Raw genomic sequence first — 7,684 nt, forward strand, 5'->3', positions numbered from 1 at the left:
AAGGTTACACAGCATATTAGGAGGTAGAGTTGGGATTTGAACCCAGGTATCCTGGCTCCAGTCTCTCTGTACCAAACACTGCTGCCTTTCTGCAGTTTCTCTTTTTAACCACTGCTGCTGTTCTACTTGCGTTAGCCTGCCTTTGACTCTAAATGGTGCTGGGAGGTGAAAGTATTCCAGTATATTCTTATTTGTTTAGTAAAGTAATTTCCATGCCAGCTGGGGGCTCCCAACTCATGACCCTGAGATCAAGAGTTGCCTGCTCCCCTGACTGAGCCAGCTGGGCACTATTTATTCCAAGCATATTTTGTTTGAAGCATTTATGTGTATGTGAAAACAAAGTCATAGCTGACTCAGTTTTGTTTGGGGTGGGACATATGGTTTGGGGGTAATGTTTTATTAATTTTTCTTCATGCTGTTTTGTGACTTAAATTCAGATAGCTGGAAAAATTTATTAGTATTTATGTGCTGTTCTTGGAAGATATGTCAACGTTTTATTTTTTAAAATATTTTATTTGACAAAGAGAGATCACAAGTAGGCGGAGAGGCAGGCAGAGAGAGAGGAAGGGAAACAGGCTCCCTGTTGAGCAGAGAGCCCCATGTGGGGCTCCATCCCAGGACCCTGGGATCATGACCTGAGCCGAGGGCAGAGGCTTTAACCCACTGAGCCACCTAGGCGTCCCGATATGTCAACATTTTAGAAGGAAGCTTAATTCAGAAATACATGTTTTTGGGTGGAAGACAAACCATGAGAGACTGTGGACTCTGGGAGACAAACTGAGGGTTTTAGAGGCAAGCAGGGTGGGGGGAATGGTCTAGCCAGGTAATGGGTATTAAGGAGGGCATGTGTTGTAGTGAGCACTGGGTATATATGCAAATGATGAATCACTGAACACTGCATAAAAAGCTAATGATGTACTGTATGGTGACTAATATAAACAAAAGCAAAAAACCCACAAAAAACAAAAAACAAAACTGTGTAGAAAAAACAAACAAAAAAGCAACAAAAAAAGAAATACATATTTTTGTAAAGACATACTTTTGGTATTCCGCAACTTGTCTCATGTTCTCTTTACCTTTGCCCATCACAGTATCTAGTCAGTGTGTGGTGGTGGTGTTGAACGTGTTGGTTCAGAGGTACCACAAGTCCAGACAGTCAGGTTAGCTTCTGGTGTACTGATACTACTATCACCTAGTACAAGTATTCAACTCTTGGATACTAAGGCTTCCAACTTAACAGAACCCAGAGTTATAGGGCTTGGAAGGAAAAAGTTTCTGGATTGGTCTAGAAAGTATAAATCTGAGATGCTACTTGCACTGGACCCTTCTTTCCTGTAGAAGCAGCACCATCTGTTGGACATCTGTACAGAATATATAAAGCTACATCTTGTGGGACCCAGAAGTCTCCTGTGTCCCCAGTGGGCCATTTCAACATTATCTGCCGCCAGCTGTTTTGGGTGATGGAGTATGTGACAAGATGAGTGAATCCCATCGCCATGGGTCATCACCTCACTGTTACCCTAAAACAAACTCCTTGGTCAGTGTTGTGTTATAACAGTGAAAAATTGTACAGCAAGTCCATAAATGGTGACATTGGAGAACAGGGTATATCCTTCTGGATCCAAACAGGAGACTAACCATGTAGTAATTTATTTTATTTTTTTATTAAAATATTTTATTTATTTATTTGACAGAGATCACAAGTAGGCAGAGGCAGGCAGAGAGAGAGAGAGGAGGAAGCAGGCTCCCTGCTGAGCAGAAAGCCTGTCTTGGGGCTCGATCCCAGGACCCTGGGATCATGACCTGAGCCGAAGGCAGAGGCTTTAACTCACTGAGCCACCCAGGTGCCCCACCATGTAGTAATTTAAACAAGGGAAATTTAATATATTAAGAAATTAGTGAGCTTTGACAGAGTAGCCATAAACTGGAAAGAGAACTCTAAGGTATACTCCAGGGCTGAGGGATAGTACCCCCAAGGATGGATACATTTGGAAGGGGCCACACCCCAAGACTGGGGTTCATATCTTGTTGGAATACAAATGGTTGTAGCTGGGTTGCCTGGCCAGAGCTAGTCCATACTCATTAGACAAGCAGGATCAGTCTGGGGTGCAGGCCAGCTGAGGCAGGTGGGAGGCCATGCAGAGGCAGTCAGTTTCCTGTGTAGGTGCACTGCCTGGGGTGCATCGTGTCTTTGTGGGGAGGGCCGTGGGAACATATGTCTAGGATTCAGGTGAGCCAGTGGTGATGGGCAGGCATGCAGGCATCTGGGAAGCACTGCTGGAACTGGGTGCTGGAGCAGCAGCCCCCTTAACCAGGCATGCACACACTTCTGTCTGTTGCTGGGGCCAGGGCATCTCCAGACCCCTGTGTGGAACAAGGTTGGGCTCACTAGCCAGCCAGCCCTGCATTAACCCTTCCATGTGCTGAGACATGGGGCTGAGGAGAGGGTGCAGGAAGTAGTCACTGAGGCTGGGACACAAGCCCAGGCTCTCTGAGGCTCCTCCCAGCTGTGTTGTTGCACCCTGAGTCCCGTGCTGGAGGAGGCACAAATGCCAAACACCAGAGAAGCTCTGCCCTGCAGGCACCTGGTGCTGGAGAATCCAGATCATCTTGGTGGAAGTTCATGTCACTGGGCACAGTCCTCCCTCCCATCCTTGCGGTCATGTCTCTTTGTTCATGAGCGTATTTGGGGAAGTGTTGGGGAAAGAAGCTCAGAGGCAGACGTGCGCAGGCATTTGAGAGCTGCTTTGGCAGTGGCTGTCATTGCTGAGCATTCAGAGGACACAGATTGCCTTGCGCTCCGTGCCCATCCTTAGACCCCTTCTCTAAAACCCTCTGCCTCCAGTTATCCCTCCTTGTTCTTTCCAGGTTCCTAGGCCGGCCAGCCAGATACCAGCTTCTGCCATACACTGGCATAGATCTGCGTCCCTGGCCATTTCTTCTCCCTGGTAAAGCACCCAGGCAAGCACACTTCTCCGACTTGTGCTCCCTGCTTGGATTTTCCTTTTCGCTGGGCCTCCAGGACCCTGTCTGAGAACAGTGGCAGGTCCAGCCGTCCGCTGCTGGCCGGAGTGGGTGTCCTCATGCAGAGTCGTCCGTGGAGGGACTCCGCATTCTCTCCTTTGTTGCTGGTCGTAGGTGTCGGTCTTTCACTGGTGGTGCTGGCCCTTGATTGTGAGGCACGTGTGCATATTCATGGTCATCTTGCTCATGTTCTCCCAGGGGACAGCCTGGGATCCTCCTCTCTGTGGCCATTGCTTGAAAACCACTGCAGAGTCTTCTGCTTGCTCATTCCACGGACGCTGCCTGTCTTAGGAGTGACATTATGGAAGGTGTTAGAAGGAGGAATGTGCTCAGGACAAAGTCTGTGGTCAGTTTCTTGGGAGAGGGAGAGGAGCGCGTGTGGTCCAGAAGTGCTGTGTACACAGGAGGTGGCTGGCCTGACTGGGAGAGACTGGGCGAGAGTGGGAGAGAGTGGGAGCGGGGTGAGTTAGCCTTTAAAGAGAAAATGTGTGCGCTGCATCAGCAGAGGAGAGGTGCGTTCCCGATGGCCAGCAGGCAGACCTGTTGGGGTGTTGTGCACACAGGTGCGGGGTTCACACTGTCTGGGTGTGCATCCTACCCTGTGGTGTCGATGGGCCTCCCCATTGGTTCTGCTCCTCAGGTGCCACCGCTTTAAAATGAGACAGTAGTGGGGCACCTGGGTGGCTCAGTTAAGCATCTGCCTTTGACTCGGGTGACCGTCCCAGGGTCCTGGAATTGAGCCCCACATCGGGCTCCCTGCTCAGTGGGAAGTCTCCTTCTCCCTCTCTCTGCCTGCCACTCCCCCAGCTTGTGTGCTTTCTCTCTCTGTCAAAAAATAAAATCTTTAACAACAACAAAAAAGAGACAGTAGTGCCTGCCTTTTGGGTCATCTAAGAGTTATTGGAGGACATACATGTATGGCATTTATTTAGCATAATGCCCGGCACTTGGTGCTTAGCTTTGTATTCTCACGTGAGTCATTTCTTGTTCTTGGGGCTGCTGTGTAGTAACGTGCACATCTTTTTATATCATGATGTTGAAACAGTCCACTCCCTTGCTGTTTTCTTAAGAGCCAGAACATGTATGTGGGCTTTGGGTCCATCTCAGCAAATTGTAGCTCTTCCATAAATATGGACTGAGCTGTACAGAAGTAGGAATGTAGGAAAATGGAGTATTTTCTAACCATGAGGTGTGTTTCTGTCAATTTCTTTCTTTCTTTTTTTTTTAATAAAAGTTTTTATTTACTTATTTGACAGAGCATGAGCAGGGGAAGAGCAGAAGGAGAGGGAGAGGCAGGCTCCCAGGGAGCCTGATGTGGGACTTGATCCCAGGATCCTGGGACCGTGATCTAAGCTGAAGGCAGATACCCAGCTGAGCCACCTGGGCACCCCTATCAATTTATTTCTGGTAATGTTTTGTTTGCATTTAACTTTTCTTCGCGCTCACTTTCAGTGAGAACAGACAGCTCTAACGGGCTTCTAACTTGGAGTCCCTTTTGCACCGCTGCAGTCGATATCCCATGGGTCTGGCCTGGAGTTTCCAAGCGTGGATCTGAGTAGATGCTCAGCCCTGGGAACCCCACAGCCCTTGACTAGTAGCCTCTAGATGAGCCAGCTTCTCCAAGGGGAAGCTTCCAGACCTTTCAGCTTGTGAGCACTTAGTCTCTTCTCATTGGATGTTAGTTAACATCTCTGAAAATGTAGAGCAGATATTTTAAAAAATAAAATATATCTTAACCCGAAAAAAGTGAGTAATTTAAGAAATGTATCTTGAGATAATAAGAATATAGTACATATGTGCAGTGCTTTTTGAGCTGTCTTGTCCACAGCGATTTTAGAAAATTCTCTCTGAGCCTTTAGTCAGATGATACTTGCTTGCCTGGAGCAGAAATAGCAGCATCTCCCGTGGGGAGCCACCCTGTGTGATCTCTTGTTTGGACACAAGTCGTTCTTCCTGAGTCCTGTTCTTCATGAGTCCCCTTCATGCTAGCCTGCACTGCACGTGTGCTCCCTGTTTGCTGGCCTGGGGCCCGGAGCTCTTGCTGCTGCCTCAGGGTCGGTGGATGAGGGGTGTTCCAGCATGAGAGAGCTGAGGTGAGGGGAGGGCGAGTAATGCCGGCATGGATGCGCCAGTGAGGGAGGCTGGGCCGTCGGGTCTGGAGCAGGCATTCTTAATTACTCCAGTAGTTTGCTTTTTCTTTAACTTTTCGCTCTTTACTTGGAAAAATAAACTTTATTGAGGTATAATTCACACACGGTAGGATGCACCCATTTGAAACATACAGTTCTAGGAGGATTGACAAATGTCTGCCACCCCAGTTAAGACTTAGGACGTTTCGGGGCGCCTGAGTGGCTCAGTGGGTTAAAGCCTCTGCCTTCAGCTCAGGTCATGATCCCAGGGTCCTGGGATCGAGCCCTGCATCAGGCTCTCTGCTCAGTGGGGAGCCTGCTTCCCTTCCTCTCTCTCCACCTGCCTCTACTTGTGATCTCTGCCTGTCAAATAAATAAAGTCTTTAAAAAAAAAAGAGTTAGGAAGTGTCCATCACCCTGCATAGTTCCCATGTGCTCCTTTGCCAGTCCCTCTTCTCCTCTGGCCCCAGGCAGCCATTGATAGGATTGATAGGATTTGATTAAAATCTACCATCTTGCTAGCTGTTTTCTGTTCATCATTTATTTCTTGTTTTCATTTCCCTCTTTTTCTGCCTTTTCTGGGTTTAATTTAACATGTTATGGTTCTGTTTTATCTCTTCTGTTGATATATTCATACCTCTTAAAATATTTTTATACTTGTTGCCTTTGGGTTTACAGTGTACATTTTATTTTATTTTTTTTTAATAAAGATTTTTATTAATTTATTTGACAGAGAGAGATCACAAGTAGGCAGAGAGGCAGGCAGAGAGAGAGGAAGGGAAGCAGGTCCCTTGCTGAGCAGTCAACCTGTTGTGGGACTTGATCCCAGGGCCCTGAGATCATGACCTGAGCTGAAGGCAGAGGCTTAACCCACTGAGCCACCAGGCGCCCCTACAGTGTACATTTTTTAAAAATTTTCTGTTTATTTATTTTGAGAAAGAGAACAGGAACTTCTTTTATTTCCTAAGCACCATGCTTTTTCTTCTTCTTTTTTTTTTTTTTAAGATTTTATTTATTTATTTGACAGGCAGAGATCGCAAGTGGGCAGACAGACAGGCAGAGAGAGTGGGGGAAGTAGGCTCCCTATTGAGCAGAGAGCCTGATGCAGGGCTCTATCCTAGGACCTGGGATCATGACCTGAGCCTAAGGCAGAGGCTTTAACCCACTGAGCCACCCAGGCGCCCCGTAAGCGCCATGCTTCTTGGTGGCACTAGCTTCCCCATCAAGGAGTCACACAAAACAGAGCAGATTTGCAACTCCCACTGGGTTACGGATCACGATTATTTCTGGAGGGTCTTCACAGTTAAGATGGGCATACATTTCAGAAGGCAACTTCTGGGCTCTCCTCTCTCTCTTACACACACACACTCACACAGACACTCACACAGACTCTCACACAGTGGTAACATTGTTCAGTTGATGGGATTGGCTGGCTCATGTCCGGTACTGTACCACGAGGAACGTGACCACACAGGTGAGCAGCAACCCACCCATCAGAAAGTATTTGTTCTGGAAAGCCCGCTTCTCCCCTTATGCTATAACAAGCTCAGCATGTTGGCAGCATCAAAGATCTTCATCTGAGCCCCCTTCAAGGTCAGTCTCGGCCCTGAGTCCTTCCAGAGTATCGCACCCAGCTCCAGTGAGGTCTTCTAAGCCGTAGTGAATTTTCTGGAGGGAGGAATTGAACTGCTACAAGTCATCCATTAGGATGGCGGTATCTGAGTCATTAGTGGTGTAAGTCTGGTACAGAAACTCATCTTGTCATCCCTGCTGCTCCCTTATGTATCACTGGTGCTGGAAGTTTCCGCATAGGCTACAGGTGCTGAACATGATACTTTCAGTGGTCCACATGAAGTTTGGCATTCTGTCTTTTGTCAGAGGGCTCCTTGCTAGACAGAATCTCCAGACGTTCTCGATGGCTGAATATCTGGTCTGTTTGCTTGGATTTTGTTTTCTACTAAGTGCAGAGACTATTTGCCATCTCAAGTCGTCCTTGTGAGACTAGGTCTTACAGACCCGCTAGTGCATTTGCTGGTACAGCATCTCCTTGTTGTAGCCTTGCCAGGTCCAGCCCTGGCTTTACAGTGTGTATTTTATTTGTTTGTTATTAAAAATTTGCTTTATTTTTCTTTTGAATCAAGTATTAACCCCCAAGTTTACAGTTTGGTGTTTTTTTTAAAGATTTTATTTATTTGACAGATGGAGATCACACGTAGGCAGAGAGGCATGCAGAGAGAGACAGTGAAGCAGGCTCCCCACTGAGCAGAGAGCCCGATGTGGGGCTTGATCCCAGGACCCTGGGATCATGACCTGAGCCGAAGCCAGAGGCTTTAACCCACTGAGCCACCCAGGTGCGCCAGTCTGGGTTTTTTTTTTTTTAATGCCTTCCAAACAGTAGCACAGTGACTATCACCTTTTCGATAGCCAAGTTATAAATCAAATTCCTCCCAGTGGTTATGTCCACATCTAGATTGTTTGGGTGGTCAGGAGCTCTTTACTTGTTTTTTTTTTTTTTTAATATTTTTAAGATT

At 47.2% G+C, this 7,684-nt stretch overlaps 1 protein-coding gene and 1 pseudogene across 2 annotated transcripts in view; one reads left to right on the plus strand and one right to left on the minus strand.

Annotated features, from left to right (window-relative positions):
* The window catches only part of FAM193A (family with sequence similarity 193 member A), a 165,881-nt gene that overhangs the window by 33,750 nt on the left and 124,447 nt on the right, over positions 1-7,684 (plus strand). The window lies entirely within an intron of this gene.
* Positions 6,588-7,123, minus strand: LOC116582445 (annotated as a pseudogene).

The sequence above is a fragment of the Mustela erminea genome, chromosome 2 (genome assembly GCF_009829155.1).
Source record: "Mustela erminea isolate mMusErm1 chromosome 2, mMusErm1.Pri, whole genome shotgun sequence".
NCBI classification, from domain to species: domain Eukaryota; kingdom Metazoa; phylum Chordata; class Mammalia; order Carnivora; family Mustelidae; genus Mustela; species Mustela erminea.